Source organism: Camellia sinensis, chromosome 11, assembly GCF_055761805.1.
Source record: "Camellia sinensis isolate YWXY chromosome 11, ASM5576180v1, whole genome shotgun sequence".
NCBI classification, from domain to species: domain Eukaryota; kingdom Viridiplantae; phylum Streptophyta; class Magnoliopsida; order Ericales; family Theaceae; genus Camellia; species Camellia sinensis.
Genome location: NC_138971.1, coordinates 111,900,307 through 111,913,255, shown reverse-complemented (window position 1 = coordinate 111,913,255; position 12,949 = coordinate 111,900,307). Strand labels below are relative to the sequence as shown.

General features: G+C 34.4%; 1 pseudogene across 1 annotated transcript; it reads left to right on the top strand.

The window, feature by feature from the left end:
* Positions 1-5,230: 5,230 nt before the first annotated feature.
* Positions 5,231-7,546, top strand: LOC114323206 (putative inactive receptor kinase At1g27190 pseudogene; annotated as a pseudogene). Its single transcript, XR_014344331.1, has one exon. The product of XR_014344331.1 is annotated as a putative inactive receptor kinase At1g27190 pseudogene (transcript).
* Positions 7,547-12,949: the final 5,403 nt, after the last annotated feature.

Below are 12,949 nucleotides of genomic sequence, written 5' to 3'. Positions count from 1 at the left end.
CATTCATTGGTCCACATATATCAGAATGAATAAGTTGCAATGGGATAGATGCCCTTATGGCTTTCCCAAATGGTTTCCTTGTTGTCTTTCCAGCAAGACAGTGCTCACAAGTAGGCAAAGTGACTCTAGCGAGTGGGCCTAAAAGACCTTCTCTAGCCAATCTAGTCATCCTATCTTGCCCTATGTGGCCTAATCTAGCATGCCATCTCATAGAATCATTATCACAAAAAGATGCAATATTAGAAATAGAGCCATTGGCATTTTTATTAATACTAGAATCATCTACATCCAAAACTAAAAAACCATCTGAAAGATAACCAAAACCATAAAAAATTGTTCCCAAAAAAATGCTAACACCATTATTCTCAAAACAAAAACTAAAACCAAGGCTCATCATGCTAATAACTGAAACTAAGTTTCGCCGAATATCCGGAGCATAAAGAACATCATGAAGATACAAGGTGCGCCCTCGTCACATTTCCAGCTTGAATGTGCCAATGCCAAGCACCTCCACACTGGACTCGTTCCCCATGTAAACTTTTCTGCTCCCAGCAGGTACTCGGCGATACTCAACGAACCCTACTATGTCCCTCGCGATGTGGTTTGTTGCTCCGGAGTCTACAACCCAAAAATGAGGAGAATGAGCAATTAATGCTTGACTAGACACAAAGCATTGAATGCGAGAAATTAAGTAAGGGAGTACCTTCTTCTGCTCAGGGCAATCCCGAGCGAAGTGTCCTTCTTTGTTACAGTTAAAGCATGTCAATTTAGCCTTTGCCTTCTTACCACCTCTCTTGCCTCTACGCTTGAAATTTCTAGCGCCATTGGGCTTAAGCGCAACCGCTGCTTGCTTCTTAGGGGCACTTTTTGCTTTTCCACGTTTGAACTGAGAAGTCCTACGTGAGCTTGACTCAACCACCATAGCAGAACCATCAGACTTAGCCGCCTCAAGGCGCTCGGCCTCTAGCTCCAAATGACGCGATATGTCTTCGAATGTTTTCACACTCTCATTATGCATCATGTTCTGCTTCATCTGCTCCCAAGAATTTGACAGAGAGCGTATCACAGCCTGTACTTGCTGCTCTTGAGTCAAATTATGCCCAGCAGCCGCAAGCTCACGTATCATGGCTGACATGACTCTCAAATGCTGCTTCATCGAGTGATGCGCCCTTTTCTGATATGAGTCAAACTTCATAGTCAGGCCACGTAGCTTTGCCAAAGAGGTAATACCAAACTTTTGCTTGAGAGCTTTCCACATCTCAAATGCAGTCGGGCAATGCTCAAACTCACTAATCAAGTCGTTGTGCATGCTGCTCAACATAGTAAAGCGCGCACACCGATCTTTGTTACGCCAAGTCTGAAAGGTTTCAAGATCACGACGATGTTGAGCTGTATTGCCCTGCTCTAGCTCAACCATCACTTGTTCAAGTGTGGTCAACACTTCTTGCTCATTGAGGAGGTATTGGATCTTATGGCGCCATATATCATAATTGTCGCCATCCAATTTCTCTCCCGTAGTTAAGTCTGCCACCACTGTCTTAGCAGCCATTTCTACATATAGAGTAAATAAATGCGCAGGGGATATTAATGATAGCAACACAAAACAAAATATTTTGCAGCAAAAAGAATCTAAATTAAATAATGATAATTTTACACATGTCTCAAGATCGAAAATTTGCTATGCTCGTAATCATCTCTTGCGCCTCTAGTGATAATTATCAAAATTTAATTTCATTCCATGCGCAAAAAACAATCAAACAATCTCCCACTACTTATGGCATATACAAAGCATGATAAATTCCATACAATAGCATCTCAATATAAATTTACAAACAACTCATGCTATATTTATTTAATGATGGAATTCAAATAAATAAATAAATAAATAATCATGCTTCTTTAATTGTAACATATTAAAAACCCAAAAAAAAATATGTTGTATTCAATATTCAGATTATGCCATAATTAAAGTGTACATCATTTTTGAAATTTTCTGGAATTTTCTGAAATTTTCTGGAATTTTAAATAACTAATAAACACACATAAAATTAGAAATAAAAAATCCAGAAACTGATAAATAGAAACAATATTCAGATTATGCCATAATTAAAATGTACATCATTCTGAAATATTCTGAAATTTTTCTGAAATATTCTGGAATTTTAAATAACTAATAAATACACATAAAATTAGAAATAAAAAAATCCAGAAACTGATAAAATGAGACAATATTACCAGTAAATAATAAAAGCTTTCAGAAGTCTACAATAAATATTTCAACCCCAGAAAATTATTTATGCAATACCAGAAGCATTTTAAAGCATAAAACATGAATTATTAACACAGAAAAAATATTTTATATTTTCTGAAAATTTTCAAAATTTTACAGAATGTAGAAAAATTAATTCTGAGTTTAACAGTACAAGTTACGCATAAAACAAATATGTAATGAATTAATTATGACCATTTAACGCGATTCAAAATTAAAAACAAAACAAACAGTGCCTAATACGCCAGCAGCCAAGCCAGCCGAGCCGGCGGAGGAAAACGGCGCGGCTCAGCCCGCGGCTCAGAGCGCGGCGTGCGTGCGTGGCGCGGAAGGCGCGCGCGTGGACAGCGCAGCTGACGCGCGCGTGAGGGCGCATGCAGGCGCGTCGGTAGAGCATCTGGAGCGTGGGAGCGCGTGGTTGCGCGTGGAAACGGCACACGGCGTCAGGTGGCGTGTGCAGACCACACGCCGCCTTTCAGGGTGTTTTCTGGTCCGATTTTTATACTGCCGGACTCCTTTTTTCAAAATAAAACTATTTATGGTATGAAAAAAGACATTAATGAACATAAAAAATTTATTTATGCTCCTAATCTGATAAAAATAATTTTTTTTTCTCCTCTACAAATATTCATGTGTATAATGTATACATATACATATAAAAGTATGCACATGATTAAAGGAAACACGAAAATATCCATCAACTAGGCTCTGATACCAATGTAAATCAAAACACAAAACATACAGTGGATAAAATGTTTAGATCATACCTTCTTGATGATAGAACCTCGTGGATAAATCACGTGCTTCCAGAAACTAATAAACCAACCCAGCAGTGAAGTGATATCACAGATTGAATATCACTCACACAAATCACAATGCAAAGGACTTGATTGTTGTTTTTTTTGGGGAGAGAGTCACTAAACAGATCATACGTTGTTTCTCTCTTAATCACCCATAACCATATATCAGATATATAATATATTATTATTATCTATCCATATCAGTTAAAACTGATAATATCTGTATCCTGAGTGGTTATCCTAAATAGGTTTGAATTTAATTTCAAAACCTATCTGGATAAGATTCAAATTCAAATGGTCATGCCACATGGGCGCCCATTACTAACATAAAGGAATTTAGAAAGAAAAGAAAATATCTAATTTTATTTTAAATTAAAATAGTTATCATTATAATTTATATTTTAAAGGAGTAATTATCTAATCATTCAATATATATATATATATATATATATATTTTGTTTGTAAATTTGAAAATTTGGCTAGACCATGGTAGATTACATCATCATGCAACCGACGCAACAATTTCGAAGAATCTCTTCACTTCATCCCCTCATGATGATCATAAAATCCAATCGCTACTCCCGTGAGTACTGACGGAGTCAAAAAATAAAAAAATAAAAAATAAAATAAAATAAAAAATAATTAAGTTAGTGGATGTACTTATTAATTATAATTTTTTATTTTAAAAAAATTATGATTAATATTAAGATAATAATTTTATGAGTTAAATTTAACTATAAGAAATTAAAAATCATTATTAATAGGAAAAAATCAAAATTTTATAATAGTGTGTAATAGCTCGGTGCGGGATGGTAATGTAAGTTTGTAATTTTAGCACACAAAATTATGGATCAAAATTCTTAATTTTAGAAAATAAAAACACATCATTTATAGCACAAATTGTTATAAAATCTATTTAATTTTTATTTGACAGAAAATATTAAAGAGATGATATTGCTTATAAATTATGTGTTTTGAATGGAAATTATTATATAGTCTTAGAGTATCATATGACGCTGTCAAAAGATGCTCAAATGAGAAATTACAAATCACACTAAGTAGTTTGTCAACTACCTAAAAATAATAAGTTAATTATATTCAATTCATAAGATTTTTTACTATACTATTAGTTTAGACCATTACATAAATAATACCATATAATATTTCTAAAATATCAAATAATTACTTATTGTGAATAATACAATAAATTCTTAGCAAAAGAAAATATTAAGAAAAAAATAAACACATTTTATATATAATCACAAAATAAAAATAAAAACAAAAACAAAAAAAATTGAGAGAGGGGTGCACGTGACACCCGGACCTTCTTTGACTCCGCCCTGCCGGCGAGCTGATTATCCACCATAGCATCAATATGGCAGATTATCCACCATAGCATCAATATGGCCCGTGGTCAAAGTCAAAGTCACCCAAGTCTTCGTTGTGCATGAAACACATGTCCTAGCGGGCAACCGGCTACCCAAGGTCAGAGCTTGCAAGAACTGTGATGACACCATAAAATCTTTTTTTTTTTTCAAAAAAAAAAAAAAAAAACACATGTCCTTGCGTGTCACGACCCAATTCGACCCATTCTGATTCACGATTATTCTTAACAATAATGATAGAGACCACTAATTTTGGAACTCTAAAAAGACAACTAATGACATGACACTTAAAATATCAAATCATTCATGGTGGGGCCTACTACCATAGCACTAATTAGTGCTTCCACTCATTTTCCTTATTCTTAATTTCAATACAGGTTCATTTGCATCTCTTATATTTTTGTATTTTTTCTCTATCTTACTGTCAAGTGAATCCTCCAATAAAAAATAGGATGGGCTCCCTCACTTCATTATCCAGTCGAGATCCGTGGGCAATAAAAATTTCTCTTTTAATTATTTAAATCGTTTATTTATTTATTTATTTAAAAATTTTACATGTATCATGCATAAAAAAATTATGTAAATTTGATAATACAGTCTATTGTATTTATTGCATTTGTGCCTACAAAAGAAAAAAAAAACTGTAAGTGTAATTTTAAAAAAATAAATCATCTATTTGTATAACAAACATTATAAATTGAATTGGTTATACTCATTGGATAATTTTTTTATTGTTAAAATATAAATAAAATGTTTTATAAAAGGAATAGTACAAATCGTAATGATCTCACGGAGCCAAATAACACCTTCAAGCCTAGATCATGAATTGCAAGAAAGTCCAGTCCACAAAAATTTTCCAAAACTTCATGTTACACAAATGTTCCTTATTACATTATTAAGCCATAAGAAGGGGATTGACCTTTAATACCATAAATTCCTTCCATTCTATCCATAAAACCCAACGGGGCCAAACCAACCACCATGAAAACCCACCTCACATTCTCCTCTCCAACTCTTCTCATCCTATTCCTTTCTCTCTGCACCTTCATCACCGCCATTGAAGACGATGTCAAGTGTCTGGAAGGCTTCAAGAGCTCTATCAGTGACCCACAATCCACACTCTCCTCATGGATCTTCACCAACACCTCCGTCACCTTCATATGCATGCAGCTCGTCGGCGTTTCCTGCTGGAACGACATGGAGAACCGCCTCATCAGCCTCCAACTCCCCTCCATGTCCCTCGCCGGTTCTCTCCCTGAACCCCTCAAGTTCTGTCAAAGCCTCCAACACCTCGATCTCTCCGGTAACCTCCTCTCCGGCTCCATCCCTCCCCAAATCTGCACCTGGTTGCCTTACTTGGTCACCCTAGATCTCTCCGGTAATCTTCTCTCCGGTTCGATCCCTCCTGAAATTGTGAATTGTAAGTTCCTCAACAGTCTCGTTTTGAGCGATAACAAGTTGTCCGGTGCGATTCCGTACGGGTTGGGTCTGCTCGACCGGTTGAAGAAGTTCTCGGTCGCCAACAACGATCTCTCCGGTTCGATTCCCTCCGATTTGTCCAATTTCCCGGTCGACCGGTTGAAGAAGTTCTCGGTCGCCAACAACGATCTCTCCGGTTCGACTCCCTCTCATTTGTCCAATTTCCCGGCCGAGGGCTTTATCGGGAATGGTGGGCTCTGTGGGAATCCGATTGGATCGAGCTGTGGAAAATTGAGCAACAAAAACCTTGCGATTATTATTGCTGCGGGGGTTCTTGGTGCTGCAGGGTCTCTGCTTTTGGGTTTCGCTCTCTGGACGTTTTTCGTGTTGTCGAATCGCAAAAAAAGGAAAGCTTTTGGTGGGGGTGGCGGCGGTCGTTGGATTGAGAGATTGAGAGCACACAAGCTTGTTCAAGTGTCATTGTTTCGAAAACCCATTGTTAAAATCAAATTGAATGATTTAATGGCAGCTACTAAAAATTTTGACCCAGAAAGCATTGCTGTAACCACAAGAACAGGGGTTTCGTATAAGGCGATTTTACAGGATGGCTCGGCATTGGAGATTAAGCGATTGAGTGTTTGTAAGCTTAGCGAGAAGCAATTTCAATCCGAGATGAATAGGTTGGGTCAGTTGAGACACCCCAATTTGGTGCCATTGTTGGGGTTTTGTGTTATGGAAAATGAGAGGCTTTTGGTGTATAAACACATGTCTAATGGGACATTGTATTCGCTTTTGCACGGAAATGGTATCGGTGTTATGAATAGTGGTTCATTGGATTGGCCGGCTAGGGTTAGGATTGGTGTAGGTGCAGCAAGAGGGCTTTCTTGGCTTCACCATGGATGCCAACCCCCTTACCTTCACCAAAACATAAGTTCCAATGTGATTGTTGTGGATGATGATTTCGATGCTCGTATATCAGATTTTGGGTTGGCAAGGCTTGTTGGTGCTGTGGATTCGAACGGTAGTAGCACTTTTGTCAATAGAGACATGGGGGAATTCGGGTATGTGCCGCCTGAATATCCAAGCACGATGATCGCGTCGATGAAAGGAGATGTTTATGGTTTCGGGGTGGTGCTTCTGGAGTTGGTGACTGGACAGAAGGCTTTGGAAGTTAGTAATGCAGAAGAAGGGTTCAAGGGGAATCTGGTGGATTGGGTTACACAGCTCTGTGGGTCGGGTCTAAGCAACGATGCCACGGATAAGTCTCTCTGTGGAAGAGGCCATGATGATCAAATCTTGCAATTCCTCAAGGTTGCTTGTACTTGTGTGGCCTCTAGGCCCAAGGATAGGCCTTCTATGTACAGTGTTTATCAGTCATTGAAGAGCTTGAGTGAGGAACATGATCACTTTTCTGAACAGTTTGATGAATTCCCTTTCAACTCTGGCAAAGATGATCTTGATCATAAAGAGTAGATTTTTTGGCGGGAAATGATTCGAGGAAGACGATGAAACTCGTTGTAATGCATTCTCTCTCTTCCTTTTGGTATGTCTTGGAACACTAGTGTTAGTTTAGTTACCTCCGTTCTTGCAAAACTTGCCTCTGTGATTATCTGATGTTTGTAATTTGGGGTTCGTTTTGGAAAATTGATAAAAAGTTAATTTTTGGCTTTTTACTAAGTTTTTTAACTTTTTGAAAAGTGATTTGAAAAGTTGATAAAAAATTGATTTTTGACATTTTAGTTTAATAGTTGTTTATGGTGTCAAATCAAATTAAAATGACTAAAATATCTTTACCCAATATAAGAAATTTATTTTTTTATTTTTTGTCATAAGCCCCAATTTATAATTTCACACTTGTGTTTTTATAACTTTCCAAACTAATTTTGTTGCGTTTTTGCCACTTATTTTTTTGGACCAAAGATAAAAGACGTGACTTTTTATTTTGGTTCCCAAAAACGGCACTTGGTTAGTCTATGTTGAAGATTAGATAATGAACTTGTAATGCATTCTCACTTTAATTCTCATTCAAACCAATTTCTATTTTGTTTTGTTTTGTTGTAGTGTCTCAAGCATCAAATAGAAATTCATAATTGTGGTGTGTATTGATTTGTTTTCTCAACTTTTATGGAATTTTATTGCTTATGCTTGTGTTCAATCATAACTTGCTTTCTATGCAAATTTTGTCTTAGACTATGCCATAGAGGTGGCTCAATTATTTGGTCAATTTATTTTTTTCTTGAGATCTATCAAGAAAATGTAATGGTACAAATTTTTTGTTTCCGAATGCCTTTTCGAAAGCATAGTCGAAATACAATTTCATTTTGATAATTTGAAAAAACTTTGGGCCAATGTGAAATATTAGTGACTGTTGTTTACTGGCAACTAGCATCCCCCCTCTCTTTTTCTGGGAGGGTCCACTTATTATGGAGATAGCATCGCACATATCTTTTGTGTTTTTTTAAGATTTAATTACACTGTGCTGTCACTAAATATCGGCTTTTTCTGGGAGGGTCCACTTATTATGGAGATAGCATCGCACGTATCTTTTGTATTTTTATAAGGTTAATTACACTGTACTGTCTCTCAATATCAGCTTCTTCTTGCAATTATCAAAATTGCTTCACTTTTGGGTGTTTGTATCATTTTTGACTAAATATATAGTTTTAAGAATAAATTATGTAAATGATCTTGATAGTTTATATAATGTGTTAATTTGGTTCTCATTATTTTAATTTGTTCAATTTTATCTCTTAATTTAATAGATTGTGTCATATTGATCCAATAAATAACAACGGTTAAGTTTGGTGGACGAAAAATTGTCACGTGTTCAAACGATGTGTCAATTTGGTTATTATAATTTACCTTATGTGTTAATTTGATCCATATTGTTTTAATTTGTTCCATTTTGACATGGACCAAATTAACACATCGTGTAAATTACAGAAACTAAATTGGCACACCGTTTGAGTTTCTATCTACCAAACTTAACGACCGTTATTTATTAGATCAGTATGATACAATCCTTTAAATTAAAGGACAAAATTGAACAAATTAAAATAATAAGGATTAAATTGACACATCGTATAAATCACATGCACGATTTACATAATTCACCCTTGTTTTAAAGTTGGGATAAGATGATATTTCAATGGTAATTGAACAATGTAAAATCTAATTAACCACTATTTTTATTTATTTAATGAAGGAGAATTCTAATAGATTCACCTTGTCCTTAAGAGCAAGGCATTATGTGCAATGGCTTGTAAATCTTAGGTGGTGTTATATATTAGAGTCATTTAATTATGTAGGGCGGACTTGAACACATATGAAGATTTAAACTTACACTCTTAATCATGGGTATGATTTGTCCAAACCTGCATATCGGTTAAATCCAAATATTTTATATGGTGAGAGTCCAACATGAGAGATCTACTCAGCTCTGCAGGCATTGCTAAGCAGGCAGCCTGAAATTCAGTTTAATGAACATGCATGCATAGAAAAATTTAGAAATGGATGAAACAAAAGTCTGTTGATGTACAGATTGGGGGCATAACATTCTCGTGCTTTCATTTAGCTTGGGTGACCTGGATAGTTGATATGGATGGTCCAGCATTATCTGGATATTTACCTGGATAGTTGTGTCTCTCTCTAATATTAAGAACTAAATATTTACATGGTTCAAAAATAAGGCGGCCATTGACTGTGATTTGAGGTAGCTGAAGAGGATTGTAGCTTTTGACTGTAATCTCTCTCTCTCTCTCTCTCTCTCTCTTCTTTGTTCCTTTGTTTTTTTTAAAGAGAATTTTCTGAGTCCACAATTTGGATGGAAGGGGCTGTATGGATCCGTATAATTTATAATGAGTCTCATTTTAATAATTTAAATCGTTTATTTTGTTAAGAATTTTTTATATTTAATTTAAAAAAATTAGATTGATTCAATAATTATAAATTATTCAATTTATCATATTTTTTATTAAAAAAATAAACGATAATTATATTATAAAAAAATGAATTATATATTTTTTTAAGACAAAAATAATAAATTAAACAAGTTACAGTTATCAAATTGACATAATTTTTTTAAATAAAATATATAAAATATTTTATAAAATAAATAATTTAAATTATCAAAACAAAATTCATAATAGGTTCTACAAGTCCAAAAGTTTTCACAAAACCCGAAAAAACAAATACAAATAAAATATTACATCAAATTTCATAATCATTTTATTTTTTCTCTCACAAATATCACATTCAACCACAAAAAAATTCAACTATCTTCCTAAATACTAAAAAAATTTTCTTCAATAATATTCTACAACTAAAAAAATTAACATAAAAACCTACTTTTCAAACACTTACTTTATTTTCTGGTTTTTTTTTGAAGTACTAACATATAATTATAGTGTTCTTGTTGATGTAAAAGGTTGTGACAGGACAGCGAACCACAGCGGCGTCGTTTTTGAGATAGGCCGTGTGGTTTGTGCACAAGGAAGACTTGGCGTAGCTTTTGACGAATCCGGACTTCTTGAATGGTTTTTGTAAAATAATTTAGGGTGATTTTAAAAAATAATTAAACATTAATTTTATAAAAATAAAAAATATGATAGTATTAAATTAAAAATACAATAATCTTGATAGTTACTTTAAAAAAATCTCAATCATATAAATATAAAAAAATTAGTAAATTATCTATCTCCAATTTTGTATAGTAGGAGAGATCCAAGATATTTTTTTATTAGCTAAGGCCCCTCAACCTTTTTTTTTTTTGATTTCACAGAAATTTCTCTGAGTTAAATTTTTTCTGTGAAAATATTGAGAGACCTTAATTATTATGAAAATATTGTATGTCCTTTATTTTATAAAATCTAATATTAGGAATCTTAAAAAAAAAATTCTTCTATAAAAAAAACATTCTAAATTATTTTAAGAAAAATTACTCCAGAAAATTTGGACTTGTTTTGACCCATTTTTTTAAAGTTAGATATAACTTATTAGTTATAAGACCAAATTAAATTACTTATGGTTTGCAAAGTAATGTTTTAGTTCACACATGACATAAAAAAATTTAATATATTTAGTGATGATTTTTAAATTTTTATATAAAAAAAAAAGCAAAATGTAGAGTGAAAAAAAAATGACTTCTTTATATGTGTTAAATTTTTTTAAAATTTTGATTTTGACATTTTAACTATATTAGTTTCTCAAACGGATGCTTAATAATTAATTATATTTTTTTTCTAGTAATTAATTATTGGAAAACAGTAGGCAAATAAAAATTGCATACCAAAACATAATTTTGAATAGAAGAGTTAAACAAACCAAAGTATATAATTTTAATTTTATTTAAAATTTATAAAATGTATCACATCCTCATATAATAAAATAGTGAAAAATTATGCAATCTTATCACAAAAATACAGAAGTTTTCATGAACTTACATGACCAATCTCATAAAAATATGTAAGTTAGACACAAATTCGCTTAAGTTTTCAATAATTTACGTGAATTTATGTTCAACTTATATATTTTTGTGAGATTACTTATGTAAATTTATAAAAACTGTGTGAGTGATTTTCTGATCACACTGCCCGCTTAGTAACCAGCTGGAGAGCATCGGTAGAATAGATGGCACCTGACTAACCTGCAATAGAAATACAAGAATCCCGCGGTGGTTCGTCTACCCGGGGGCACTCCGACGATGAAGTCAGTATATCTCTCAAAGATAAATCAAGTACTAAACTCACAAGCTTGAGTATCAAAAGCATACCTTAGACCCATGGGGGTGCCTCTCTTTTATAGCCAACATAAACCTAGTCCCAATAGAAGTCTAACTTCTATGGACTCAGGATTACTGCTAATCTTGGACTCCTAGTAAAATTAGGATAAACTCTCTAAGAGTCTTATCTTAATACAAACTGAAGTCTTCTCTCATTCTAGGACTCTTGTCTCTCATCCAAGTTGAGTTCCCTTTTAATTCTAGGACTCTTGTCCCTTATCCATTTATCTCGGATTCCAATATCTTCGGAGATAACCTCGGCCTTGCCGAGATAACCTCGGCATCACAACCAGGACACGTGGCACCTCGGGTGACACGTCGGCGTCACATTGCCACGTGTTGGTACTTAGAAAATATATCCCCACAACTGCCCCCCTAGGTTCTATTACCTCGGCATTCTGAGGTGATGGAACCTACACTGTTCGTTCATCTGTGCCCCTCTGTCCGAGATCATACTCGCCGACCTCAAAGTTCCCTAGACTTTACTGTCCACTAGTGTCAAGAATCAAGTTTCATGCTTTCCAAGCTGCTTGAAATTGCACCTCCTAGCCGAAGTTCTGGTTCCATTAATTCGTAAACTCCAAGAGCTTTGCAACTGCTCCACTCACACTCTCTGGTGAGTTCCCGATTTCCAGTCATCTATTTGACTCCGGCGATTTTCATATGGCGTTCATTTCACTTTGTAGGTTCATAAACTTTTTATTAAGCTCAATCTTTCATAACTCTTCTGATTTACTTTGAATCTGTTTATTTGCTGCCTTCTATTTTCGTCTGTCTTCAAGTTTTGAATTGTTTGAATGTCTGGCACTGTTCTTGTCATATCCGCTTTCTGTTGCTAGCATCGTGTTTGGGTCATTACTTTCTCATTCTTCATGTAATGACCCCAAAATGCGTATAAGAAATCATCTTTATTTAGCTATGAGATGATGTGTTTTACTTTAATTATATCTTTTAGAATTAAAGCATTATCTGTTGAGTTATGGATTTAAAATTGAAATTTCCGACTTTCATGGATTCAGAAATCAAATTGAGTACTTGGGTAGGTTAATGGGAATTTTTATGACTATTTGGGAAAAATTAATTTGAAATTTAATTCATCTGATTCGTTAATGCACGCTTGGGTGGTTAACTTTGTACTGCAAATTGAAGGCCTTAGAGGCTTCAGAAACTAGAATAGAGATTTAATTTTGTGCGATTCGTAAGGCCACGTTTGGCTCTCCCTTGTGTTAAGCTTGTGTGTGTTGTATATTGATATATAGAGATGTGCCATATGAGTTGGGAACTCATCTCTTTAGGA